Source organism: Hyla sarda, unplaced genomic scaffold (assembly GCF_029499605.1).
Source record: "Hyla sarda isolate aHylSar1 unplaced genomic scaffold, aHylSar1.hap1 scaffold_1078, whole genome shotgun sequence".
Lineage (NCBI taxonomy): Eukaryota > Metazoa > Chordata > Amphibia > Anura > Hylidae > Hyla > Hyla sarda.
In genome coordinates, this window is record NW_026607698.1 from 85,811 (window position 1) to 113,552 (window position 27,742).

Consider the following 27,742-nt stretch of genomic DNA (forward strand, 5'->3'; position numbering starts at 1 on the left):
GGTGGGTGCTGAATGTTCCTAATTGACAAAATAAGATTAATGCTTATGAAGAAATATAAAATCTCATCCCTTCCCCAATATCGCGCCACACCCCTACCCCTTAATTCCCTGGTTGAACTTGATGGACATATGTCTTTTTTCGACCGTACTAACTATGTAACTATGTAACATAACATGGGGGGGGGGGGGGGGGGTCTCCTGGCTGTTCACACAGGTGTGTCATTGCTGTACATTGACCATGCATTGCTTCTGTGGTATTGCAAAGGCAAAGACAAATGCTTCCAGCCATCCATTGCACTAATGGATTGGTCATCAGCTGGCTGTCTATGTCCCGCATCAATATAGACCAAAGTACAGAGGGTTAGGCTATGCTATTGTGCACCTACCTGATGCATCAGAAGGTGCGAGGCCCTTGCTAAATTCTGTGCACAGACTTTGAGATCTATGCTTTAGACTGTATCTAAACCTGCTCCAACATGGACTGACATTCTGGCCTACTTTCAGCCGATGCGACTTGTCTGTCGCTGAACAGTCGCTTTTTATGTATTCAGCACCTATGTATAATGTTGTAAAAATGCTCTAGAAGCTAAAGTCGCAGAAATGTCACACATATTTGGCCTGCAACTTTCTGTGCGACAAATTCAGACAGGAAAAATCAGTATAAATCCTTAGAAAATTATCCCCCAGTGTCTCCATCTGCTGGCGGTATTGAATAAGCATTGCTGCACTGATGGGGTATGCATTAGACGAAAAAAAAGAAGAAAAAGAAGAATAATACGCCCAGAAAAGAGGCGAAAAGGAGAAAAACGTAAAAAAACGTGAAAAAAAAGTAAGAGGAAGAGAAGGGAAAAAAAGGTGGAAATGGGTTTAAAAGTGATTTCGGCGGAGAAATATATATATATATATATATATATATATATATATATATACGCGCACACACACACATATATATAAACGTATTCTCCGTTGAGATATTGCAGCCGCTGCTGTGTCCAGGCCCAGGAGCCTTAGCACTGTGCTGTGATGTCACTCAATACCACTGACATCACTAGGTGTAAACAACATCTCTCCTTTGCTGTGTATGTGACTATGGAGCTGTTTGGTGATGTCGTCTATTACGGCCTTCATAGAAGCAACAGGAGATTGTTGCATCCATCTAGAACCCTCAGAACTACAGTGCTATGATGTCACTCACTTCCACAGGCCTTGCAGAGTGTAAACAACAACAACCCAGCTTTGTTGTGTATGTAACCATAGGGATTTGTGATGTCACCTAGAACCTTCACAGCAGCGACAGCTTTATGAGGAGCATCAGCACTGCTCTGCCTGAGCAGAACCATCACCGCCATAGGTTGTCAAATAACCCGGATTTAACCCACACAGGTAAGTCCAATGGGGTGCAGGCATGTCCTCTATGCTTACAGCTTCCCGTGGGTGTTGGTTTGATACCGTTTGGGGACAGCCAAGGAGGCATCTGCAGGCAACAAAGGTAGGTGTGTGCTTGTGTGTGTGTTTCCTATGCAGATCCTAAGCCCAGTGTCACATGCAAGTAGGAGGAGTAAGAAGGGTTCCTGGCAAATCCGGGTTATGGATTGCATTTAAAAAGGCCCCGTGGGAGTGCAATGGGCCCCTGTCTTGCTGCTTAGCAATAATGGTATGGGTTTAGGTTCTGCTGTGTGTACTGGTGGTTGACTGCCCCCCAGCCCAGAGTGTGCATGGAAAATTGTCTGGCAGCCTCCCTGACAGCAAGCAGTGATAGTGCCCATGAAGGGGACCTTGTTGGGCCCGCCCCTTTCACGGTTATCGCTTCTCGGCCTTTTGGCTAAGATCAAGTGTAGTATCTGTTCTTATCAGTTTAATATCTGATACGTCCCCTATCTGGGGACCATATATTAAATGGATTTTTGAGAACGGGGGCCGATTTCGAAGCTTGCTTCCGTCGCCCTATGCATTGACCCGATATGGCAGTATCTTCGGGTACAGTGCACCACCCCCTTACAGGGTTAAAAAGAAAGATTCCTACTTTCATTGCTACCTGCTTGCTGGCTAGCCAGCTAGCCAGCCCTGTGGGCCTTGCTGCTGCTGCTGCAGCCAAAAAACAAAAGGTGGTGCTGCTGCTGCTTCTGCTGCTTCTGCTTCTGCTTGTGTCTGGCCCCTGTTGGAGCGTCCAGGCACAGGACTTCTGCTGCTGCTGACTAAATGGCCTCCTTAATTGGATCATTTGAGTAGCCAGCACACCTGTGCAGGTAGGGCATGACATGATAGGCAGCTGCCTTGATAGCGGGTGGGTGCTGAATGTTCCTAATTGACAAAATAAGATTAATGCTTATGAAGAAATATAAAATCTCATCCCTTCCCCAATATCGCGCCACACCCCTACCCCTTAATTCCCTGGTTGAACTTGATGGACATATGTCTTTTTTCGACCGTACTAAGTATGTAACTATGTAACATAACATGGGGGGGGGGGGGGGTCTCCTGGCTGTTCACACAGGTGTGTCATTGCTGTACATTGACCATGCATTGCTTCTGTGGTATTGCAAAGGCAAAGACAAATGCTTCCAGCCATCCATTGCACTAATGGATTGGTCATCAGCTGGCTGTCTATGTCCCGCATCAATATAGACCAAAGTACAGAGGGTTAGGCTATGCTATTGTGCACCTACCTGATGCATCAGAAGGTGCGAGGCCCTTGCTAAATTCTGTGCACAGACTTTGAGATCTATGCTTTAGACTGTATCTAAACCTGCTCCAACATGGACTGACATTCTGGCCTACTTTCAGCCGATGCGACTTGTCTGTCGCTGAACAGTCGCTTTTTATGTATTCAGCACCTATGTATAATGTTGTAAAAATGCTCTAGAAGCTAAAGTCGCAGAAATGTCACACATATTTGGCCTGCAACTTTCTGTGCGACAAATTCAGACAGGAAAAATCAGTATAAATCCTTAGAAAATTATCCCCCAGTGTCTCCATCTGCTGGCGGTATTGAATAAGCATTGCTGCACTGATGGGGTATGCATTAGACGAAAAAAAAGAAGAAAAAGAAGAATAATACGCCCAGAAAAGAGGCGAAAAGGAGAAAAACGTAAAAAAACGTGAAAAAAAAGTAAGAGGAAGAGAAGGGAAAAAAAGGTGGAAATGGGTTTAAAAGTGATTTCGGCGGAGAAATATATATATATATATATATATATATATATATATATATATACGCGCACACACACACATAGATATAAACGTATTCTCCGTTGAGATATTGCAGCCGCTGCTGTGTCCAGGCCCAGGAGCCTTAGCACTGTGCTGTGATGTCACTCAATACCACTGACATCACTAGGTGTAAACAACATCTCTCCTTTGCTGTGTATGTGACTATGGAGCTGTTTGGTGATGTCGTCTATTACGGCCTTCATAGAAGCAACAGGAGATTGTTGCATCCATCTAGAACCCTCAGAACTACAGTGCTATGATGTCACTCACTTCCACAGGCCTTGCAGAGTGTAAACAACAACAACCCAGCTTTGTTGTGTATGTAACCATAGGGATTTGTGATGTCACCTAGAACCTTCACAGCAGCGACAGCTTTATGAGGAGCATCAGCACTGCTCTGCCTGAGCAGAACCATCACCGCCATAGGTTGTCAAATAACCCGGATTTAACCCACACAGGTAAGTCCAATGGGGTGCAGGCATGTCCTCTATGCTTACAGCTTCCCGTGGGTGTTGGTTTGATACCGTTTGGGGACAGCCAAGGAGGCATCTGCAGGCAACAAAGGTAGGTGTGTGCTTGTGTGTGTGTTTCCTATGCAGATCCTAAGCCCAGTGTCACATGCAAGTAGGAGGAGTAAGAAGGGTTCCTGGCAAATCCGGGTTATGGATTGCATTTAAAAAGGCCCCGTGGGAGTGCAATGGGCCCCTGTCTTGCTGCTTAGCAATAATGGTATGGGTTTAGGTTCTGCTGTGTGTACTGGTGGTTGACTGCCCCCCAGCCCAGAGTGTGCATGGAAAATTGTCTGGCAGCCTCCCTGACAGCAAGCAGTGATAGTGCCCATGAAGGGGACCTTGTTGGGCCCGCCCCTTTCACGGTTATCGCTTCTCGGCCTTTTGGCTAAGATCAAGTGTAGTATCTGTTCTTATCAGTTTAATATCTGATACGTCCCCTATCTGGGGACCATATATTAAATGGATTTTTGAGAACGGGGGCCGATTTCGAAGCTTGCTTCCGTCGCCCTATGCATTGACCCGATATGGCAGTATCTTCGGGTACAGTGCACCACCCCCTTACAGGGTTAAAAAGAAAGATTCCTACTTTCATTGCTACCTGCTTGCTGGCTAGCCAGCTAGCCAGCCCTGTGGGCCTTGCTGCTGCTGCAGCCAAAAAACAAAAGGTGGTGCTGCTGCTGCTTCTGCTGCTTCTGCTTCTGCTTGTGTCTGGCCGCTGTTGGAGCGTCCAGGCACAGGACTTCTGCTGCTGCTGACTAAATGGCCTCCTTAATTGGATCATTTGAGTAGCCAGCACACCTGTGCAGGTAGGGCATGACATGATAGGCAGCTGCCTTGATAGCGGGTGGGTGCTGAATGTTCCTAATTGACAAAATAAGATTAATGCTTATGAAGAAATATAAAATCTCATCCCTTCCCCAATATCGCGCCACACCCCTACCCCTTAATTCCCTGGTTGAACTTGATGGACATATGTCTTTTTTCGACCGTACTAAGTATGTAACTATGTAACATAACATGGGGGGGGGGGGGTCTCCTGGCTGTTCACACAGGTGTGTCATTGCTGTACATTGACCATGCATTGCTTCTGTGGTATTGCAAAGGCAAAGACAAATGCTTCCAGTCATCCATTGCACTAATGGATTGGTCATCAGCTGGCTGTCTATGTCCCGCATCAATATAGACCAAAGTACAGAGGGTTAGGCTATGCTATTGTGCACCTACCTGATGCATCAGAAGGTGCGAGGCCCTTGCTAAATTCTGTGCACAGACTTTGAGATCTATGCTTTAGACTGTATCTAAACCTGCTCCAACATGGACTGACATTCTGGCCTACTTTCAGCCGATGCGACTTGTCTGTCGCTGAACAGTCGCTTTTTATGTATTCAGCACCTATGTATAATGTTGTAAAAATGCTCTAGAAGCTAAAGTCGCAGAAATGTCACACATATTTGGCCTGCAACTTTCTGTGCGACAAATTCAGACAGGAAAAATCAGTATAAATCCTTAGAAAATTATCCCCCAGTGTCTCCATCTGCTGGCGGTATTGAATAAGCATTGCTGCACTGATGGGGTATGCATTAGACGAAAAAAAAGAAGAAAAAGAAGAATAATACGCCCAGAAAAGAGGCGAAAAGGAGAAAAACGTAAAAAAACGTGAAAAAAAAGTAAGAGGAAGAGAAGGGAAAAAAAGGTGGAAATGGGTTTAAAAGTGATTTCGGCGGAGAAATATATATATATATATATATATATATATATATGCAGATAGGGTCAGGCTGCTCACCACTCTCGTGTTTGCTGCGCTATCTCGTGCTGCGGACACCGGTACCGCTCCCGGCTTAGTAGAACTCTCACAGAAAAGAAAACGTCCGGCACTCGAGAAAATGCAGGTAAAACTTGTCAATGGCTTTATTCACACGCTTAGGCAGGACACAATCTGACGCGTTTCGCACCCTCAGGTGCTTAGTCGTAGATAGACATACACTCAATAATGCAGGTTAAAATACACATGAGTTTGGTCACATGACCACATGAATCTTAATTAAAAACAGTTGGTTACAAAACATGGCATTGGGAATCATGATCACATTTAATCGTTCGGAGAGAGTTCACACCAGGATGAAATCAATGCGGCTTTAAATTTCACATTACAAGTAACATTCAAATTTCAAACTTGAATAGTCCAAAGGCTAATCTACCAATACTACCGATATTCATATTGATTCAGGGGTGTATATTTAACCGCAATAACAATTTAAACTATATCTACACATAAGAATCCGAGATATTTTTATATATAAATCAATAACCTCATGGTGTGTATCACACTATGTGAACAACCCCCTATAATTTGCGACAATTTATTATATGTACCGATATTCATATTGGTTCAGAGGTACATATTTACCGAAATACACACTTTAAACTATATCTAAACATCAAAATCCGAGATATTTTTATATATAAATCGATAACCGCATGATGTGCATCACGCCGTGTGAACATCCCCCTATAATTTACAACAATTCGAAATTTATTATATGTGCACAAGAAACGAAGAATGTAAGTTAGACCGGGGACTAAACTTGCGTGATTAATAATAAATTGTATACATCCACCATATTTACTTATTCCATTTATGCACACGTTAACATTAAATCCAATCTTTTATTTAATCCTTGCGGGAATCTTGTTCCCAAGAGGAACATCCAATGTGCCTCTCTATTGTATAATTTCTTTCTGAGATCGCCTCCCCTAGGTCCTAAGGTGACTTTTTCTACTCCCAATACTCGTAAATGGGTAGTGTCTCCTGAATGGGACTCTCTAAAGTGACGTGACAGCATAGACATGTTTGTCAAACTACTTTTAGCATCCGTAATATGTTTCCTGAACCTCACTTTTAGTGAATTCCCCGAGCATCCTACATATTGCAAATTGCACGCAATGCATGTGGCTACATATATGATGGATTTAGTATTACAATTGATGTATTGATGTATATTGTATGTTCTGTTTGTTGTGCAAGACGTTACCGTATTTGAATTCACCATATGTGTACATGTGATGCATCTGGTATGACCACATTTGCGATTACCTATATTCCTCAACCAGTCCCGATCCTTTACATTTTCCTTTTGACTAATAAATAGACTGGGTGAGACTCTGGTTCCAATAGTGGGGCCTCTCCTAGACACAATAGAAATACCTTCTGATAATAAGTCTCTTAATATTGGGTCTGTTTCTAATACCGGAATATATCTATTTATTATTTTCTTAATCTGCCCAAATTGGGTGCTGTATGAGGTCACGAAAAATGGTGGTCTATCTTTACTCAAATTTACATTTTCATTTTCGATTATATTTTTGGCTGATTTGTCTCCAACCTTATGTGAGTCCCTTCTATTCTGATGCCTGCTAGAATAGGATACTAGTTCCTCGCGTCCCCGTCCTTCTATTCTTATTTCTGCTTTTTTTAATATTTTTTCACTATAACCCCTCTGTTCCAATCTAGTATGAAGTTCCTCTGCCGCAATTTTAAATTGTGTCTCACTAGAGCAGTTACGTTTTATTCTACATAATTCGCCATAGGGAATATTATCCAGGACATGTCGTGGATGGCAGGAGGAGGCTAACAAAATGGAGTTAGAGGCTGTATCTTTTCTATAGGGGCGAATTTCTATGCCATCACTCCCACTAATCAACGAAATGTCCAAAAAATTAATTGTATTTTTATCAAAATGTGAGGTAAACCCCAAATTTAGGTTGTTATTCCCAATATACTTGACAAATTCCGAAAATAGTGTCTCTGTACCCCTCCAAATTATCAATAAATCGTCTATGTAGCGACTGATCCAGTGTATGTTATCATGATATGGATTTTTGTCACTGAAAATAAAAAGTTGCTCCCAGTGAAACATGTAGATATTTGCAAAAGACGGGGAATATTTGGCACCCATTGATGCTCCCCTGGTCTGCAGGTAGAAACCACCATCGAACACGAAGTAGTTGTGTTTAAGCAAAAACTCCGTGGCGATGGTGATAAATTCCCGCAGACCAGGGGAGTATGTGCTGAACTTTTCCATATGAATGGACAGGGCCTCGAGGCCTTTAGACCAGGGAATGCATGGATATAAGCCTATAACATCACACGTTGCCCATGACAACTGCTCATCCCACACGATTTTTTCTAAGATATTGATCACATGCTTAGTGTCTTGTGTAAACGTGGGGGTGATTTTAGTCAGGGGTTGGAGATGGTGATCCACCCACTCTCCAAGGCGCTCACCCAGCGACCCAATGCCAGCAACTATTGGCCGAAGGGGAGGTGGAAATACACCTTTATGTACCTTGGGGAGTGAGTGGAACACTGGGGTAACTGGATTCTCTACAAACAGATATTCTTCCAGTTTTTTGTTAATTGCCCCCAGTGCTACACCCTCTTCCAATATTTTCTTAAGTTCCATTTGGTACGTTTTAGTAGGGTCATTTCTTAATTTACAGTAAGTTGATGTGTCTAATAACATATCCTCATTGAGTTTTTTGTATAACCCTGAATCCAGAACAATAATATTTCCACCTTTATCAGCATTACGAATTACGATAGATTTATTCTCAGATAATTCCTTCAATGCTATACGTTCATTTTTATTTAAATTGTCATAAGCATTATTCCGAGACACCTGTTCATTGAGTTTCACTAGGTCCCGCTCGACCAACTCCTGGAATCTATCCAGCGCCTCCGAACGGGAGGCAACAGGATAGAAACCAGGGTTGGCCGAGCGGTAGTTATTATTCCTACTATCATCGACAACTGCATTTTCTTTCTGCAAACAGGTAAGCTGTAATAATACATTTTGATCCTTGAAATTAGTAACATTAACATTAATTTCATCACCATCGTTCGCTACTGATCCTTCCACAACTATACCTGAGGATTCTCCCTCCTCATGACTCATAACCCCCTTGTGAAAATGTCTTTTGAGAGTGAGTCCTCTTGCCAATTTATTAACATCTAATATGGTATTAAAAAGTTCGAACTTACTTGTCGGCACAAAATTCAGTCCTTTACCAAGTACAGTAATTTGGTCAGCAGATAAGATGCATGCAGATAAGTTCATTACCGGATTTATCTCGGAACCAGTAGCGAGCGCAGGGGATATCTTCTTTCTTCTATGTTTGCGTCCAGCTCTCCTTGTTTTTGACCCTTTAAGCTGTCGGTCTGGCCCAGACGGTTTTTTGGAACAGCTCCAAGTTCTTTGGATGGTGCGGCGATCGATGTTAGTTTCTTTTTCTGTTGCTGTGCTGATGAGTATTGTGCACCTGTGTTTTCCTCTTGGGAACTTTCAGGGTCTGAAAAGCTCACTTTCCTTGCAGATCGGGACCTTGGATGATTTCTGCGTTTGGATCTGGATCGTGGTGTGCGTAAAATAGAACGCGGTGTGTCTGGATTGTCCCCTTTATTAAGATGCCACGAGAACACTTGATCTTTGTTGTAGTCCAGAATATCTCTTTGGAATTTACTTTTTTTAATGTCCATTATGGAGTTTTCCACACTGTCTAGTTTCTCCAATGCTGTTTGTTCCACGCTGGCAAAATCCTTGTGCTCTTTGTACATAGCCAGCTGGGTCCTAAGGCCCTCCATTTCTTGCTGCATACTGGCTAATTCCAGGGATTCCTCCTCCACAATATATGTCATAAGTTTGGCTGAACATTCCAGCAATGCGGAGTCCCATTTGGTAATGAATCCCTGTGAGTATGTTTTTATGGGTCTTTTTTTCAGTCTGAGACCCCTTGGAACAATGTTCTTTTCTAAATATGTAGTGAGAGTTTTGTTATCCCACCAGGTCTTCGTCTCTTTAATCATGAGATTCTCCAACTGTCTTGTGATAGCAAGCATGTCAGGGGGAACCACGTTAACCGTGGTTGTTACAAAATCATTAAACACTGTTTGAGCTTTCGCATCTCTGCTCGGACCATATTTGTCCATATTACTCACATCAGCGGTTACAGGTTCCCCCAGTCCTAGCCTTGGGTTTACCTCACATTTTGATAAAAATACAATTAATTTTTTGGACATTTCGTTGATTAGTGGGAGTGATGGCATAGAAATTCGCCCCTATAGAAAAGATACAGCCTCTAACTCCATTTTGTTAGCCTCCTCCTGCCATCCACGACATGTCCTGGATAATATTCCCTATGGCGAATTATGTAGAATAAAACGTAACTGCTCTAGTGAGACACAATTTAAAATTGCGGCAGAGGAACTTCATACTAGATTGGAACAGAGGGGTTATAGTGAAAAAATATTAAAAAAAGCAGAAATAAGAATAGAAGGACGGGGACGCGAGGAACTAGTATCCTATTCTAGCAGGCATCAGAATAGAAGGGACTCACATAAGGTTGGAGACAAATCAGCCAAAAATATAATCGAAAATGAAAATGTAAATTTGAGTAAAGATAGACCACCATTTTTCGTGACCTCATACAGCACCCAATTTGGGCAGATTAAGAAAATAATAAATAGATATATTCCGGTATTAGAAACAGACCCAATATTAAGAGACTTATTATCAGAAGGTATTTCTATTGTGTCTAGGAGAGGCCCCACTATTGGAACCAGAGTCTCACCCAGTCTATTTATTAGTCAAAAGGAAAATGTAAAGGATCGGGACTGGTTGAGGAATATAGGTAATCGCAAATGTGGTCATACCAGATGCATCACATGTACACATATGGTGAATTCAAATACGGTAACGTCTTGCACAACAAACAGAACATACAATATACATCAATACATCAATTGTAATACTAAATCCATCATATATGTAGCCACATGCATTGCGTGCAATTTGCAATATGTAGGATGCTCGGGGAATTCACTAAAAGTGAGGTTCAGGAAACATATTACGGATGCTAAAAGTAGTTTGACAAACATGTCTATGCTGTCACGTCACTTTAGAGAGTCCCATTCAGGAGACACTACCCATTTACGAGTATTGGGAGTAGAAAAAGTCACCTTAGGACCTAGGGGAGGCGATCTCAGAAAGAAATTATACAATAGAGAGGCACATTGGATGTTCCTCTTGGGAACAAGATTCCCGCAAGGATTAAATAAAAGATTGGATTTAATGTTAACGTGTGCATAAATGGAATAAGTAAATATGGTGGATGTATACAATTTATTATTAATCACGCAAGTTTAGTCCCCGGTCTAACTTACATTCTTCGTTTCTTGTGCACATATAATAAATTTCGAATTGTTGTAAATTATAGGGGGATGTTCACACGGCGTGATGCACATCATGCGGTTATCGATTTATATATAAAAATATCTCGGATTTTGATGTTTAGATATAGTTTAAAGTGTGTATTTCGGTAAATATGTACCTCTGAACCAATATGAATATCGGTACATATAATAAATTGTCGCAAATTATAGGGGGTTGTTCACATAGTGTGATACACACCATGAGGTTATTGATTTATATATAAAAATATCTCGGATTCTTATGTGTAGATATAGTTTAAATTGTTATTGCGGTTAAATATACACCCCTGAATCAATATGAATATCGGTAGTATTGGTAGATTAGCCTTTGGACTATTCAAGTTTGAAATTTGAATGTTACTTGTAATGTGAAATTTAAAGCCGCATTGATTTCATCCTGGTGTGAACTCTCTCCGAACGATTAAATGTGATCATGATTCCCAATGCCATGTTTTGTAACCAACTGTTTTTAATTAAGATTCATGTGGTCATGTGACCAAACTCATGTGTATTTTAACCTGCATTATTGAGTGTATGTCTATCTACGACTAAGCACCTGAGGGTGCGAAACGCGTCAGATTGTGTCCTGCCTAAGCGTGTGAATAAAGCCATTGACAAGTTTTACCTGCATTTTCTCGAGTGCCGGACGTTTTCTTTTCTGTGAGATATATATATATATATATATATATATATATATATATATATATACGCGCACACACACACATAGATATAAACGTATTCTCCGTTGAGATATTGCAGCCGCTGCTGTGTCCAGGCCCAGGAGCCTTAGCACTGTGCTGTGATGTCACTCAATACCACTGACATCACTAGGTGTAAACAACATCTCTCCTTTGCTGTGTATGTGACTATGGAGCTGTTTGGTGATGTCGTCTATTACGGCCTTCATAGAAGCAACAGGAGATTGTTGCATCCATCTAGAACCCTCAGAACTACAGTGCTATGATGTCACTCACTTCCACAGGCCTTGCAGAGTGTAAACAACAACAACCCAGCTTTGTTGTGTATGTAACCATAGGGATTTGTGATGTCACCTAGAACCTTCACAGCAGCGACAGCTTTATGAGGAGCATCAGCACTGCTCTGCCTGAGCAGAACCATCACCGCCATAGGTTGTCAAATAACCCGGATTTAACCCACACAGGTAAGTCCAATGGGGTGCAGGCATGTCCTCTATGCTTACAGCTTCCCGTGGGTGTTGGTTTGATACCGTTTGGGGACAGCCAAGGAGGCATCTGCAGGCAACAAAGGTAGGTGTGTGCTTGTGTGTGTGTTTCCTATGCAGATCCTAAGCCCAGTGTCACATGCAAGTAGGAGAAGTAAGAAGGGTTCCTGGCAAATCCGGGTTATGGATTGCATTTAAAAAGGCCCCGTGGGAGTGCAATGGGCCCCTGTCTTGCTGCTTAGCAATAATGGTATGGGTTTAGGTTCTGCTGTGTGTACTGGTGGTTGACTGCCCCCCAGCCCAGAGTGTGCATGGAAAATTGTCTGGCAGCCTCCCTGACAGCAAGCAGTGATAGTGCCCATGAAGGGGACCTTGTTGGGCCCGCCCCTTTCACGGTTATCGCTTCTCGGCCTTTTGGCTAAGATCAAGTGTAGTATCTGTTCTTATCAGTTTAATATCTGATACGTCCCCTATCTGGGGACCATATATTAAATGGATTTTTGAGAACGGGGGCCGATTTCGAAGCTTGCTTCCGTCGCCCTATGCATTGACCCGATATGGCAGTATCTTCGGGTACAGTGCACCACCCCCTTACAGGGTTAAAAAGAAAGATTCCTACTTTCATTGCTACCTGCTTGCTGGCTAGCCAGCTAGCCAGCCCTGTGGGCCTTGCTGCTGCTGCAGCCAAAAAACAAAAGGTGGTGCTGCTGCTGCTTCTGCTGCTTCTGCTTCTGCTTGTGTCTGGCCGCTGTTGGAGCGTCCAGGCACAGGACTTCTGCTGCTGCTGACTAAATGGCCTCCTTAATTGGATCATTTGAGTAGCCAGCACACCTGTGCAGGTAGGGCATGACATGATAGGCAGCTGCCTTGATAGCGGGTGGGTGCTGAATGTTCCTAATTGACAAAATAAGATTAATGCTTATGAAGAAATATAAAATCTCATCCCTTCCCCAATATCGCGCCACACCCCTACCCCTTAATTCCCTGGTTGAACTTGATGGACATATGTCTTTTTTCGACCGTACTAACTATGTAACTATGTAACATAACATGGGGGGGGGGGGGGTCTCCTGGCTGTTCACACAGGTGTGTCATTGCTGTACATTGACCATGCATTGCTTCTGTGGTATTGCAAAGGCAAAGACAAATGCTTCCAGCCATCCATTGCACTAATGGATTGGTCATCAGCTGGCTGTCTATGTCCCGCATCAATATAGACCAAAGTACAGAGGGTTAGGCTATGCTATTGTGCACCTACCTGATGCATCAGAAGGTGCGAGGCCCTTGCTAAATTCTGTGCACAGACTTTGAGATCTATACTTTAGACTGTATCTAAACCTGCTCCAACATGGACTGACATTCTGGCCTACTTTCAGCTGATGCGACTTGTCTGTCGCTGAACAGTCGCTTTTTATGTATTCAGCACCTATGTATAATGTTGTAAAAATGCTCTAGAAGCTAAAGTCGCAGAAATGTCACACATATTTGGCCTGCAACTTTCTGTGCGACAAATTCAGACAGGAAAAATCAGTATAAATCCTTAGAAAATTATCCCCCAGTGTCTCCATCTGCTGGCGGTATTGAATAAGCATTGCTGCACTGATGGGGTATGCATTAGACGAAAAAAAAGAAGAAAAAGAAGAATAATACGCCCAGAAAAGAGGCGAAAAGGAGAAAAACGTAAAAAAACGTGAAAAAAAAGTAAGAGGAAGAGAAGGGAAAAAAAGGTGGAAATGGGTTTAAAAGTGATTTCGGCGTAGAAATATATATATATATATATATATATATATATATATATATATACGCGCACACACACACATATATATAAACGTATTCTCCGTTGAGATATTGCAGCCGCTGCTGTGTCCAGGCCCAGGAGCCTTAGCACTGTGCTGTGATGTCACTCAATACCACTGACATCACTAGGTGTAAACAACATCTCTCCTTTGCTGTGTATGTGACTATGGAGCTGTTTGGTGATGTCGTCTATTATGGCCTTCATAGAAGCAACAGGAGATTGTTGCATCCATCTAGAACCCTCAGAACTACAGTGCTATGATGTCACTCACTTCCACAGGCCTTGCAGAGTGTAAACAACAACAACCCAGCTTTGTTGTGTATGTAACCATAGGGATTTGTGATGTCACCTAGAACCTTCACAGCAGCGACAGCTTTATGAGGAGCATCAGCACTGCTCTGCCTGAGCAGAACCATCACCGCCATAGGTTGTCAAATAACCCGGATTTAACCCACACAGGTAAGTCCAATGGGGTGCAGGCATGTCCTCTATGCTTACAGCTTCCCGTGGGTGTTGGTTTGATACCGTTTGGGGACAGCCAAGGAGGCATCTGCAGGCAACAAAGGTAGGTGTGTGCTTGTGTGTGTGTTTCCTATGCAGATCCTAAGCCCAGTGTCACATGCAAGTAGGAGGAGTAAGAAGGGTTCCTGGCAAATCCGGGTTATGGATTGCATTTAAAAAGGCCCCGTGGGAGTGCAATGGGCCCCTGTCTTGCTGCTTAGCAATAATGGTATGGGTTTAGGTTCTGCTGTGTGTACTGGTGGTTGACTGCCCCCCAGCCCAGAGTGTGCATGGAAAATTGTCTGGCAGCCTCCCTGACAGCAAGCAGTGATAGTGCCCATGAAGGGCACCTTGTTGGGCCCGCCTCTTTCACGGTTATCGCTTCTCGGCCTTTTGGCTAAGATCAAGTGTAGTATCTGTTCTTATCAGTTTAATATCTGATACGTCCCCTATCTGGGGACCATATATTAAATGGATTTTTGAGAACGGGGGCCGATTTCGAAGCTTGCTTCCGTCGCCCTATGCATTGACCCGATATGGCAGTATCTTCGGGTACAGTGCACCACCCCCTTACAGGGTTAAAAAGAAAGATTCCTACTTTCATTGCTACCTGCTTGCTGGCTAGCCAGCTAGCCAGCCCTGTGGGCCTTGCTGCTGCTGCAGCCAAAAAACAAAAGGTGGTGCTGCTGCTGCTTCTGCTGCTTCTGCTTGTGTCTGGCCCCTGTTGGAGCGTCCAGGCACAGGACTTCTGCTGCTGCTGACTAAATGGCCTCCTTAATTGGATCATTTGAGTAGCCAGCACACCTGTGCAGGTAGGGCATGACATGATAGGCAGCTGCCTTGATAGCGGGTGGGTGCTGAATGTTCCTAATTGACAAAATAAGATTAATGCTTATGAAGAAATATAAAATCTCATCCCTTCCCCAATATCGCGCCACACCCCTACCCCTTAATTCCCTGGTTGAACTTGATGGACACATGTCTTTTTTCGACCGTACTAACTATGTAACTATGTAACATAACATGGGGGGGGGGGGGGGTCTCCTGGCTGTTCACACAGGTGTGTCATTGCTGTACATTGACCATGCATTGCTTCTGTGGTATTGCAAAGGCAAAGACAAATGCTTCCAGCCATCCATTGCACTAATGGATTGGTCATCAGCTGGCTGTCTATGTCCCGCATCAATATAGACCAAAGTACAGAGGGTTAGGCTATGCTATTGTGCACCTACCTGATGCATCAGAAGGTGCGAGGCCCTTGCTAAATTCTGTGCACAGACTTTGAGATCTATACTTTAGACTGTATCTAAACCTGCTCCAACATGGACTGACATTCTGGCCTACTTTCAGCCGATGCGACTTGTCTGTCGCTGAACAGTCGCTTTTTATGTATTCAGCACCTATGTATAATGTTGTAAAAATGCTCTAGAAGCTAAAGTCGCAGAAATGTCACACATATTTGGCCTGCAACTTTCTGTGCGACAAATTCAGACAGGAAAAATCAGTATAAATCCTTAGAAAATTATCCCCCAGTGTCTCCATCTGCTGGCGGTATTGAATAAGCATTGCTGCACTGATGGGGTATGCATTAGACGAAAAAAAAGAAGAAAAAGAAGAATAATACGCCCAGAAAAGAGGCGAAAAGGAGAAAAACGTAAAAAAACGTGAAAAAAAAGTAAGAGGAAGAGAAGGGAAAAAAAGGTGGAAATGGGTTTAAAAGTGATTTCGGCGGAGAATATATATATATATATATATATATATATATATATATATATATACGCGCACACACACACATATATATAAACGTATTCTCCGTTGAGATATTGCAGCCGCTGCTGTGTCCAGGCCCAGGAGCCTTAGCACTGTGCTGTGATGTCACTCAATACCACTGACATCACTAGGTGTAAACAACATCTCTCCTTTGCTGTGTATGTGACTATGGAGCTGTTTGGTGATGTCGTCTATTATGGCCTTCATAGAAGCAACAGGAGATTGTTGCATCCATCTAGAACCCTCAGAACTACAGTGCTATGATGTCACTCACTTCCACAGGCCTTGCAGAGTGTAAACAACAACAACCCAGCTTTGTTGTGTATGTAACCATAGGGATTTGTGATGTCACCTAGAACCTTCACAGCAGCGACAGCTTTATGAGGAGCATCAGCACTGCTCTGCCTGAGCAGAACCATCACCGCCATAGGTTGTCAAATAACCCGGATTTAACCCACACAGGTAAGTCCAATGGGGTGCAGGCATGTCCTCTATGCTTACAGCTTCCCGTGGGTGTTGGTTTGATACCGTTTGGGGACAGCCAAGGAGGCATCTGCAGGCAACAAAGGTAGGTGTGTGCTTGTGTGTGTGTTTCCTATGCAGATCCTAAGCCCAGTGTCACATGCAAGTAGGAGGAGTAAGAAGGGTTCCTGGCAAATCCGGGTTATGGATTGCATTTAAAAAGGCCCCGTGGGAGTGCAATGGGCCCCTGTCTTGCTGCTTAGCAATAATGGTATGGGTTTAGGTTCTGCTGTGTGTACTGGTGGTTGACTGCCCCCCAGCCCAGAGTGTGCATGGAAAATTGTCTGGCAGCCTCCCTGACAGCAAGCAGTGATAGTGCCCATGAAGGGCACCTTGTTGGGCCCGCCCCTTTCACGGTTATCGCTTCTCGGCCTTTTGGCTAAGATCACGTGTGGATTTCTGTGCGTGGTTTGAGTTGAAAGGAGTGGTGATCGGGGCCCTCTTTACGGGGGGCCCTGGATTGTTGCTGAGCTGCGATCGTGGGTTTTACCTGCAAAAATGAGCGAGAAGGCGCGTGGACTTGAGGACACGGTGCGGATCTACGTTCCTGGCGAGCACCGGGGGACGATCGGACTTGACCAAATCGTTGTGGAGATTCTTCGCAAGCTTGATTACCTACAGGTATGGAATGTATTGGCTATACAGGATTTTCCTAGGCAAGGAATTTATGATATTACTTTTTGTGGTTCTGAGATTTGCCAGAGAGTCTATATGGATCTTGAAGAAATGAAGAGGAAAAGTGAGCCTGCTATAATGAAGAAGATTAAAGTGGAACCGTTATTTATGAATACAACAAAGGTAGTAATTGTCCACATGTATAATCCTAAGGTTTCTGATGAAATGGTTACAAACTTTTTGTTCCGGTATTGCGAGGAAGTGAAATTTATAGGAAGACTTAAGAACAAGTTTGGGTACTTTAATTGTAAGAGAAAGTTTATTGTAAAATTTAAAAAAGATGAAGGAATGCAAGATGGAAGGAAGAGCATACCACAGGTGTTTTCTATCGGAGGAGAGAGAGGTTTCTGCTTTTATGAAGGCCAGTTGCAATATTGTAGAAAGTGCCATGCCTATGGCCATGTGCAGGATTATTGCCCTGAGAAAGGAGAATGTTGCAGAAATTGTGGGAAAACTGGTCATGAAGCAAGTATCTGTACAGAGAAGAAGACATGTGATATCTGTGGAAGTGAGGAACATTTGGCAAGAGGCTGTGATATGTGGTATAAAAAGAAGAGAAGTTATGCTGATGCAGCTGGGAATAGAGGAGAACAAAGAGAAAAAGGGGGAGGGAGGTTTGTTCCTGGAGTTGGTGAGAGTGTGAGTGTGAGTGTTAATGTGGCACAGGTGGCTGAGGAAAGTTCTGTGATAGTGGAGCACATTAGCACTCAGGAGAGGTCAGGGGAGGAGGGTGTTTCCACTGCTGTGACTGGTGAGGAGACAGGTGTGGGAGGTGAATTTACCTTGGTGAAAAAGAAAAAAGCAAAAAAAGTGAAAGTGGTGGAGAAAATTGAGACAGTGTATGGTGATGTTCTTTCTAGTGAAGAGGCTATGGATGATATTGAATGTCCAAACCCAATTGTGGGGGAGGAGGAGGGAATGGAGGTTGTTGGGTCATCTCAGAGATCTCTAACACCTGGTCAGAGAGTTTCTCGCAGTAAGGAAGAAGAGGAGGAGGAAGATGAGGATGTGCAGGTTGTGAATAAAAGGTGTAAGACAGGGAGCTGGTCTGAGGATCAGGAAGCCCTTGTTCTTGGTAGTGATAATGAAATAGACAGGGACTCTAACATAGGGTCGCCTGATTGTTTTGCAAGTTTACATAGGAAAGTTGAAGGCCAAAATGTTAATTTCTAAGTTAAGATGGATTTTAAAGCATTTGGTTTTCTTTTCCTAGTTATTATGACTTTGGTTGTAACAACTATTAATGTAAGAAGTATTGAGTCTGAAATTAGGAGAGCTGCAATTTTTGATATTCTTGAGAATGTTAGAAGTGATGTGATATGTTTACAGGAGTGTGCAATAAAGTCAGCACCTTATGCAAATGAGTGGAAGTGTGGGCAGTCCTTCTGGTCCACATGTGCAGAAAACAAAAATGAAGGTGTTGGGATTTTATTGCGAAACAGGGACATTAAAGTTTTAAATTGCCAAACTTTAGTACCTGGTCGTTGTATGGTTTTAATTTTTGAGGTTTTGGGCCAGAGGATGAGAATTTTTAATGTGTATGCTCCAGCAGAAAAACAAGCACGTTTGTCTTTTTTAGAGTCCCTTAAGTTTTTTATCCCTGGTCGTGAAGATACTATTATTGTTGGCGATTTTAACTGCATTAGATCCGTCAATGATCGTGAGAGCTCTGCTGAGGTTAGAACTGATATTACTTCCAATGTTTTAAATCAAATTATTCAAGACTTGCATTTTACTGATGTTGGACTGATGGTTAGCACTGATGAAAGATATACGTACATATCAGATAGTGGCCGCTGTAAATCCCGGATCGATTACATCCTGGTCTCTGATGGGATTAAGGTGGTCCGGTGCAATCAAATGATGTCAACTTTCTCAGACCACAAGATGGTGTCGGCTGAGATAAGTGTCACAGAGTCCCTTCATTTTGGGAGGGGGCTCTGGAAATTAAATGTAAGTCTATTGGAAGATGAGGAAGTAATGGCTGGTTTTAATCATGTGTTTTTATCCTGTGTTTCTAAACAACCTGATTTTAGTAATGTCTTAGTGTGGTGGGAATGGGCTAAAGGAGAGTTTTCTAATTTCTTTAAGATGTTTTGCATAAAGAGAGCACAAGAGAAGAGGAGGAGTGATGAAAGGCTTGTATCCCGGTTAGAGACTCTCTATAAGTTTAAACGTGTTGGTGTGGAGGTGGAGGATGAGATTGTTAAGGTGAAGGGGGAGATGAAAAAAAGGTTGTTGGAAAAGGGAAGGAATATTGTATATAAGTCTAAAGTGCAGCACCTAGAAGAAAATGAGCAGTGTACACGGTATTTCTTTAAAAAATGTTTTAATGCTAAAGGTGTTTTTAAATCTGTTTTTACCCCTACAGGGGAAGTTTTTGGAGAGGAGATGGTGAAGGAGATTGGCAGATTTTATGAGACACTCTTTAGTAATAAGAGCAGAGCCAGTGAGACGGAGATGAATGATTATTGTAATATTTTGGAGAATAATGTTCCTGTTGAAAAAGTAGATTTTTTGATTGATGATGTTAGTGAAGGGGAGATCAAGCAGGCCCTGGATAAGATGGCCAAAGGGAAGACACCAGGCTGTGATGGTCTCCCCGCTGAGTTTTATTCCGCGTTCTGGAATATTTTAAGTAAAGAGTTTACACGGGTGGTGCAATATGTTTTTAACTCAGGTGTTTTAGCTGAATCTATGAAGAAAGGGGTCATAACATTAATTCATAAAAAAGGTGATGGCAGAGATCTTAAAAATTGGAGACCTATAACTTTATTAAATTGTGACTACAAGATAATTGCTAAGATTGTGGCTAATAGACTGAGTGATGTAGTGGACCACCTTGTGGGAGAATACCAAGTTTGTGCAGTACCGAAAAGAAAAATAACAGATAATTTATTGCTTTTAAGAGACTCTATTTATTACAGTAACTTTAACAAGAATGCACTGTTTGTTGAGTCCATAGATTTCGAAAAGGCTTATGATAAGGTTGCACATGATTTTATGTTCATTGCTTTAAAACACTTAGGTATTCCAGAAAAGTTATTATCTGTTATTATGAGTTTTTATCATGGGGTGACAAGTCAGATTTTAGTAAATGGGCATGTGGGGCCTGCTTTTAATGTCTTGTCTGGAGTCAGACAGGGATGCCCACTCTCCCCAATTCTGTTTATATGCGTTATAGAGGGCCTGTTGAAGAATGTGCAGAAAGATAAATGTGTGAGTGGTGTTTTTATTCCAGGTAGTGATGGTAGTAAGTTAAAGGTTTTAAGTTATATGGACGATGTGGTTTTTACTTGTACATCCCAAGCAGATCTCAACAGAGTAAATTTGCATGTGAGGATTTTTTGTTGTGTGGCTGGGATGAATGTGAACTGGGGGAAGTGCCAATTATGCAGTTTTGGGAACCAAGAGAATATAGTAGTGGATGGTGTTAAGGAAAAAGAAGACATTGAAGTGCTAGGAGTGATATTTGATAAAGACCTCAAAGGAAAGAAAAGTTATGAGACTTTGGACAGTAAAATTGAGAAGAAGCTATCCTTCTGGAGGTTAAGGAACTTGTCACTTAAAGGGAAAGTTCTTATCATTAAGTCTGTAATCCTACCGCTTCTCTTGTATACGGCTATGGTGCTTCCTCCAGGGAAGTTATGGACTAGGAGAGTCACAAGGAAGCTTTTTGTGTTCTTCTGGGGGTCTAAGATGGAGAAAATGAGAAGAGAAGAAGTGATGAAGAGTATGAATTTGGGCGGATATAACTTTCCAAACATTGATCTGTTTTTAAAGGTGCACTATTTTCTTTTAATTTTTAAATTGATACAGTGCAATAATAGGGCGGCAGACATGAGTAAATACCTTGCAGGATGGTTGTTTTCCAAATGGGGCTGGTGTGAGAGGGATTTGAGGAGACCCATAGCACATGTGATACCTACCTTCTATGTGCTCCTCAGGTCTTTCAATGATCAATTTGGTTTGAGCTCTTTAGGTGAACCTGATAAAAAGAAAATAGAACAAAAAAAAAGGAAAAATGAGAGATTATATGAAGTACCATTCTGCACTAATGCTCAGTCTGTGAAGATTTGGAAGTTTTTTAAAGTTATTGGACTATCAAACAGACAAAAAGACGTTAGTTGGATGTCCTTTCATGGCTGCCTCCCAACCCGATCTTTTTTAAATGGAAGAGGTTTGAGAATAAGTGACAGATGCCCAAGAGAGGGTTGTGGAGGTAGAGAAGACTTAGTGCACCTTTATTGGGACTGTTTTTATGCAAAAGAATTTTTTATGTTTTTAAAGAAGTTTTTAATCCAACTCACTGGATATAACAGTTTTTCTTTTGAGAAAGTTTTTATTGGTCAAGATCTTAGTAAAAAGGAAGATACACGTACTAATTGGATTCTTTTTTCTGTTTTTAAAGAGGTTTTATGGGACTCACGCAATTTGCTTGTTTTTAAAAATGTTGTTATTTCTCCGAGGGAATTGAAAAGATTGTTTTTAGGAAGGATTTTTACTATCTTTCTACTGGACAAAAAGAGAATTGGTGAAGAAGAAGCGGAGAAAATCTGGATGCATACACGATGGAAAAATTTATAAGAAGTACGTAAAGGAGAAAGCTGTAAGTTTTTGACCAATTTCTGTGATTGTTTTTGACATTTTTTTTTGTTTTGTTGTTTGGTCACTTTTTCTTGGCACTCGGTTCCCTTAGTTAGTTTTTTCCGTATGATGTTTTTTCAGATATTGTTTTAAGTGACGAGTCTTGGTAGGTGACCTGATGATCGTCCAAACAATAGTCTGTAACTGAGGAAAAAAAAAAAAAAAAAAAAAAAAAAAAAAATCTGTTCTTATCAGTTTAATATCTGATACGTCCCCTATCTGGGGACCATATATTAAATGGATTTTTGAGAACGGGGGCCGATTTCGAAGCTTGCTTCCGTCGCCCTATGCATTGACCCGATATGGCAGTATCTTCGGGTACAGTGCACCACCCCCTTACAGGGTTAAAAAGAAAGATTCCTACTTTCATTGCTACCTGCTTGCTGGCTAGCCAGCTAGCCAGCCCTGTGGGCCTTGCTGCTGCTGCAGCCAAAAAACAAAAGGTGGTGCTGCTGCTGCTTCTGCTGCTTCTGCTTCTGCTTGTGTCTGGCCGCTGTTGGAGCGTCCAGGCACAGGACTTCTGCTGCTGCTGACTAAATGGCCTCCTTAATTGGATCATTTGAGTAGCCAGCACACCTGTGCAGGTAGGGCATGACATGATAGGCAGCTGCCTTGATAGCGGGTGGGTGCTGAATGTTCCTAATTGACAAAATAAGATTAATGCTTATGAAGAAATATAAAATCTCATCCCTTCCCCAATATCGCGCCACACCCCTACCCCTTAATTCCCTGGTTGAACTTGATGGACATATGTCTTTTTTCGACCGTACTAACTATGTAACTATGTAACATAACATGGGGGGGGGGGGGGGGTCTCCTGGCTGTTCACACAGGTGTGTCATTGCTGTACATTGACCATGCATTGCTTCTGTGGTATTGCAAAGGCAAAGACAAATGCTTCCAGCCATCCATTGCACTAATGGATTGGTCATCAGCTGGCTGTCTATGTCCCGCATCAATATAGACCAAAGTACAGAGGGTTAGGCTATGCTATTGTGCACCTACCTGATGCATCAGAAGGTGCGAGGCCCTTGCTAAATTCTGTGCACAGACTTTGAGATCTATACTTTAGACTGTATCTAAACCTGCTCCAACATGGACTGACATTCTGGCCTACTTTCAGCCGATGCGACTTGTCTGTCGCTGAACAGTCGCTTTTTATGTATTCAGCACCTATGTATAATGTTGTAAAAATGCTCTAGAAGCTAAAGTCGCAGAAATGTCACACATATTTGGCCTGCAACTTTCTGTGCGACAAATTCAGACAGGAAAAATCAGTATAAATCCTTAGAAAATTATCCCCCAGTGTCTCCATCTGCTGGCGGTATTGAATAAGCATTGCTGCACTGATGGGGTATGCATTAGACGAAAAAAAAGAAGAAAAAGAAGAATAATACGCCCAGAAAAGAGGCGAAAAGGAGAAAAACGTAAAAAAACGTGAAAAAAAAGTAAGAGGAAGAGAAGGGAAAAAAAGGTGGAAATGGGTTTAAAAGTGATTTCGGCGGAGAAATATATATATATATATATATATATATATATATATATACGCGCACACACACACATATATATAAACGTATTCTCCGTTGAGATATTGCAGCCGCTGCTGTGTCCAGGCCCAGGAGCCTTAGCACTGTGCTGTGATGTCACTCAATACCACTGACATCACTAGGTGTAAACAACATCTCTCCTTTGCTGTATATGTGACTATGGAGCTGTTTGGTGATGTCGTCTATTATGGCCTTCATAGAAGCAACAGGAGATTGTTGCATCCATCTAGAACCCTCAGAACTACAGTGCTATGATGTCACTCACTTCCACAGGCCTTGCAGAGTGTAAACAACAACAACCCAGCTTTGTTGTGTATGTAACCATAGGGATTTGTGATGTCACCTAGAACCTTCACAGCAGCGACAGCTTTATGAGGAGCATCAGCACTGCTCTGCCTGAGCAGAACCATCACCGCCATAGGTTGTCAAATAACCCGGATTTAACCCACACAGGTAAGTCCAATGGGGTGCAGGCATGTCCTCTATGCTTACAGCTTCCCGTGGGTGTTGGTTTGATACCGTTTGGGGACAGCCAAGGAGGCATCTGCAGGCAACAAAGGTAGGTGTGTGCTTGTGTGTGTGTTTCCTATGCAGATCCTAAGCCCAGTGTCACATGCAAGTAGGAGGAGTAAGAAGGGTTCCTGGCAAATCCGGGTTATGGATTGCATTTAAAAAGGCCCCGTGGGAGTGCAATGGGCCCCTGTCTTGCTGCTTAGCAATAATGGTATGGGTTTAGGTTCTGCTGTGTGTACTGGTGGTTGACTGCCCCCCAGCCCAGAGTGTGCATGGAAAATTGTCTGGCAGCCTCCCTGACAGCAAGCAGTGATAGTGCCCATGAAGGGCACCTTGTTGGGCCCGCCCCTTTCACGGTTATCGCTTCTCGGCCTTTTGGCTAAGATCAAGTGTAGTATCTGTTCTTATCAGTTTAATATCTGATACGTCCCCTATCTGGGGACCATATATTAAATGGATTTTTGAGAACGGGGGCCGATTTCGAAGCTTGCTTCCGTCGCCCTATGCATTGACCCGATATGGCAGTATCTTCGGGTACAGTGCACCACCCCCTTACAGGGTTAAAAAGAAAGATTCCTACTTTCATTGCTACCTGCTTGCTGGCTAGCCAGCCCTGTGGGCCTTGCTGCTGCTGCAGCCAAAAAACAAAAGGTGGTGCTGCTGCTGCTTCTGCTGCTTCTGCTTCTGCTTGTGTCTGGCCGCTGTTGGAGCGTCCAGGCACAGGACTTCTGCTGCTGCTGACTAAATGGCCTCCTTAATTGGATCATTTGAGTAGCCAGCACACCTGTGCAGGTAGGGCATGACATGATAGGCAGCTGCCTTGATAGCGGGTGGGTGCTGAATGTTCCTAATTGACAAAATAAGATTAATGCTTATGAAGAAATATAAAATCTCATCCCTTCCCCAATATCGCGCCACACCCCTACCCCTTAATTCCCTGGTTGAACTTGATGGACATATGTCCTTTTTCGACCGTACTAACTATGTAACTATGTAACATAACATGGGGGGGGGGGGGGTCTCCTGGCTGTTCACACAGGTGTGTCATTGCTGTACATTGACCATGCATTGCTTCTGTGGTATTGCAAAGGCAAAGACAAATGCTTCCAGCCATCCATTGCACTAATGGATTGGTCATCAGCTGGCTGTCTATGTCCCGCATCAATATAGACCAAAGTACAGAGGGTTAGGCTATGCTATTGTGCACCTACCTGATGCATCAGAAGGTGCGAGGCCCTTGCTAAATTCTGTGCACAGACTTTGAGATCTATACTTTAGACTGTATCTAAACCTGCTCCAACATGGACTGACATTCTGGCCTACTTTCAGCCGATGCGACTTGTCTGTCGCTGAACAGTCGCTTTTTATGTATTCAGCACCTATGTATAATGTTGTAAAAATGCTCTAGAAGCTAAAGTCGCAGAAATGTCACACATATTTGGCCTGCAACTTTCTGTGCGACAAATTCAGACAGGAAAAATCAGTATAAATCCTTAGAAAATTATCCCCCAGTGTCTCCATCTGCTGGCGGTATTGAATAAGCATTGCTGCACTGATGGGGTATGCATTAGACGAAAAAAAAGAAGAAAAAGAAGAATAATACGCCCAGAAAAGAGGCGAAAAGGAGAAAAACGTAAAAAAACGTGAAAAAAAAGTAAGAGGAAGAGAAGGGAAAAAAAGGTGGAAATGGGTTTAAAAGTGATTTCGGCGGAGAAATATATATATATATATATATATATATATATATATATATATATACGCGCACACACACACATATATATAAACGTATTCTCCGTTGAGATATTGCAGCCGCTGCTGTGTCCAGGCCCAGGAGCCTTAGCACTGTGCTGTGATGTCACTCAATACCACTGACATCACGAGGTGTAAACAACATCTCTCCTTTGCTGTGTATGTGACTATGGAGCTGTTTGGTGATGTCGTCTATTATGGCCTTCATAGAAGCAACAGGAGATTGTTGCATCCATCTAGAACCCTCAGAACTACAGTGCTATGATGTCACTCACTTCCACAGGCCTTGCAGAGTGTAAACAACAACAACCCAGCTTTGTTGTGTATGTAACCATAGGGATTTGTGATGTCACCTAGAACCTTCACAGCAGCGACAGCTTTATGAGGAGCATCAGCACTGCTCTGCCTGAGCAGAACCATCACCGCCATAGGTTGTCAAATAACCCGGATTTAACCCACACAGGTAAGTCCAATGGGGTGCAGGCATGTCCTCTATGCTTACAGCTTCCCGTGGGTGTTGGTTTGATACCGTTTGGGGACAGCCAAGGAGGCATCTGCAGGCAACAAAGGTAGGTGTGTGCTTGTGTGTGTGTTTCCTATGCAGATCCTAAGCCCAGTGTCACATGCAAGTAGGAGGAGTAAGAAGGGTTCCTGGCAAATCCGGGTTATGGATTGCATTTAAAAAGGCCCCGTGGGAGTGCAATGGGCCCCTGTCTTGCTGCTTAGCAATAATGGTATGGGTTTAGGTTCTGCTGTGTGTACTGGTGGTTGACTGCCCCCCAGCCCAGAGTGTGCATGGAAAATTGTCTGGCAGCCTCCCTGACAGCAAGCAGTGATAGTGCCCATGAAGGGCACCTTGTTGGGCCCGCCCCTTTCACGGTTATCGCTTCTCGGCCTTTTGGCTAAGATCAAGTGTAGTATCTGTTCTTATCAGTTTAATATCTGATACGTCCCCTATCTGGGGACCATATATTAAATGGATTTTTGAGAACGGGGGCCGATTTCGAAGCTTGCTTCCGTCGCCCTATGCATTGACCCGATATGGCAGTATCTTCGGGTACAGTGCACCACCCCCTTACAGGGTTAAAAAGAAAGATTCCTACTTTCATTGCTACCTGCTTGCTGGCTAGCCAGCTAGCCAGCCCTGTGGGCCTTGCTGCTGCTGCAGCCAAAAAACAAAAGGTGGTGCTGCTGCTGCTTCTTCTGCTTCTGCTTGTGTCTGGCCGCTGTTGGAGCGTCCAGGCACAGGACTTCTGCTGCTGCTGACTAAATGGCCTCCTTAATTGGATCATTTGAGTAGCCAGCACACCTGTGCAGGTAGGGCATGACATGATAGGCAGCTGCCTTGATAGCGGGTGGGTGCTGAATGTTCCTAATTGACAAAATAAGATTAATGCTTATGAAGAAATATAAAATCTCATCCCTTCCCCAATATCGCGCCACACCCCTACCCCTTAATTCCCTGGTTGAACTTGATGGACATATGTCTTTTTTCGACCGTACTAACTATGTAACTATGTAACATAACATGGGGGGGGGGGGGGGGGGGGGTCTCCTGGCTGTTCACACAGGTGTGTCATTGCTGTACATTGACCATGCATTGCTTCTGTGGTATTGCAAAGGCAAAGACAAATGCTTCCAGCCATCCATTGCACTAATGGATTGGTCATCAGCTGGCTGTCTATGTCCCGCATCAATATAGACCAAAGTACAGAGGGTTAGGCTATGCTATTGTGCACCTACCTGATGCATCAGAAGGTGCGAGGCCCTTGCTAAATTCTGTGCACAGACTTTGAGATCTATACTTTAGACTGTATCTAAACCTGCTCCAACATGGACTGACATTCTGGC

General features: G+C 43.0%; 6 non-coding genes and 1 pseudogene across 6 annotated transcripts; all 7 read left to right on the top strand.

The window, feature by feature from the left end:
• The first annotated feature begins 1,802 nt into the window (after positions 1-1,802).
• Positions 1,803-1,993, top strand: LOC130300414 (U2 spliceosomal RNA). Its single transcript, XR_008851285.1, has one exon. It is a non-coding gene; the product is annotated as a U2 spliceosomal RNA (small nuclear RNA).
• A 2,091-nt stretch (positions 1,994-4,084) lies between these two features.
• Positions 4,085-4,275, top strand: LOC130300415 (U2 spliceosomal RNA). Its single transcript, XR_008851286.1, has one exon. It is a non-coding gene; the product is annotated as a U2 spliceosomal RNA (small nuclear RNA).
• An 8,292-nt stretch (positions 4,276-12,567) lies between these two features.
• Positions 12,568-12,758, top strand: LOC130300416 (U2 spliceosomal RNA). Its single transcript, XR_008851287.1, has one exon. It is a non-coding gene; the product is annotated as a U2 spliceosomal RNA (small nuclear RNA).
• A 2,087-nt stretch (positions 12,759-14,845) lies between these two features.
• LOC130300417 (U2 spliceosomal RNA) lies at positions 14,846-15,036 on the top strand. Its single transcript, XR_008851288.1, has one exon. It is a non-coding gene; the product is annotated as a U2 spliceosomal RNA (small nuclear RNA).
• A 7,179-nt stretch (positions 15,037-22,215) lies between these two features.
• LOC130300429 (U2 spliceosomal RNA) lies at positions 22,216-22,416 on the top strand (annotated as a pseudogene).
• Positions 22,417-24,501: 2,085 nt separating this feature from the next.
• On the top strand, positions 24,502-24,692 carry LOC130300418 (U2 spliceosomal RNA). The gene has a single exon (XR_008851289.1). It is a non-coding gene; the product is annotated as a U2 spliceosomal RNA (small nuclear RNA).
• A 2,081-nt stretch (positions 24,693-26,773) lies between these two features.
• LOC130300419 (U2 spliceosomal RNA) lies at positions 26,774-26,964 on the top strand. Its single transcript, XR_008851290.1, has one exon. It is a non-coding gene; the product is annotated as a U2 spliceosomal RNA (small nuclear RNA).
• Positions 26,965-27,742: the final 778 nt, after the last annotated feature.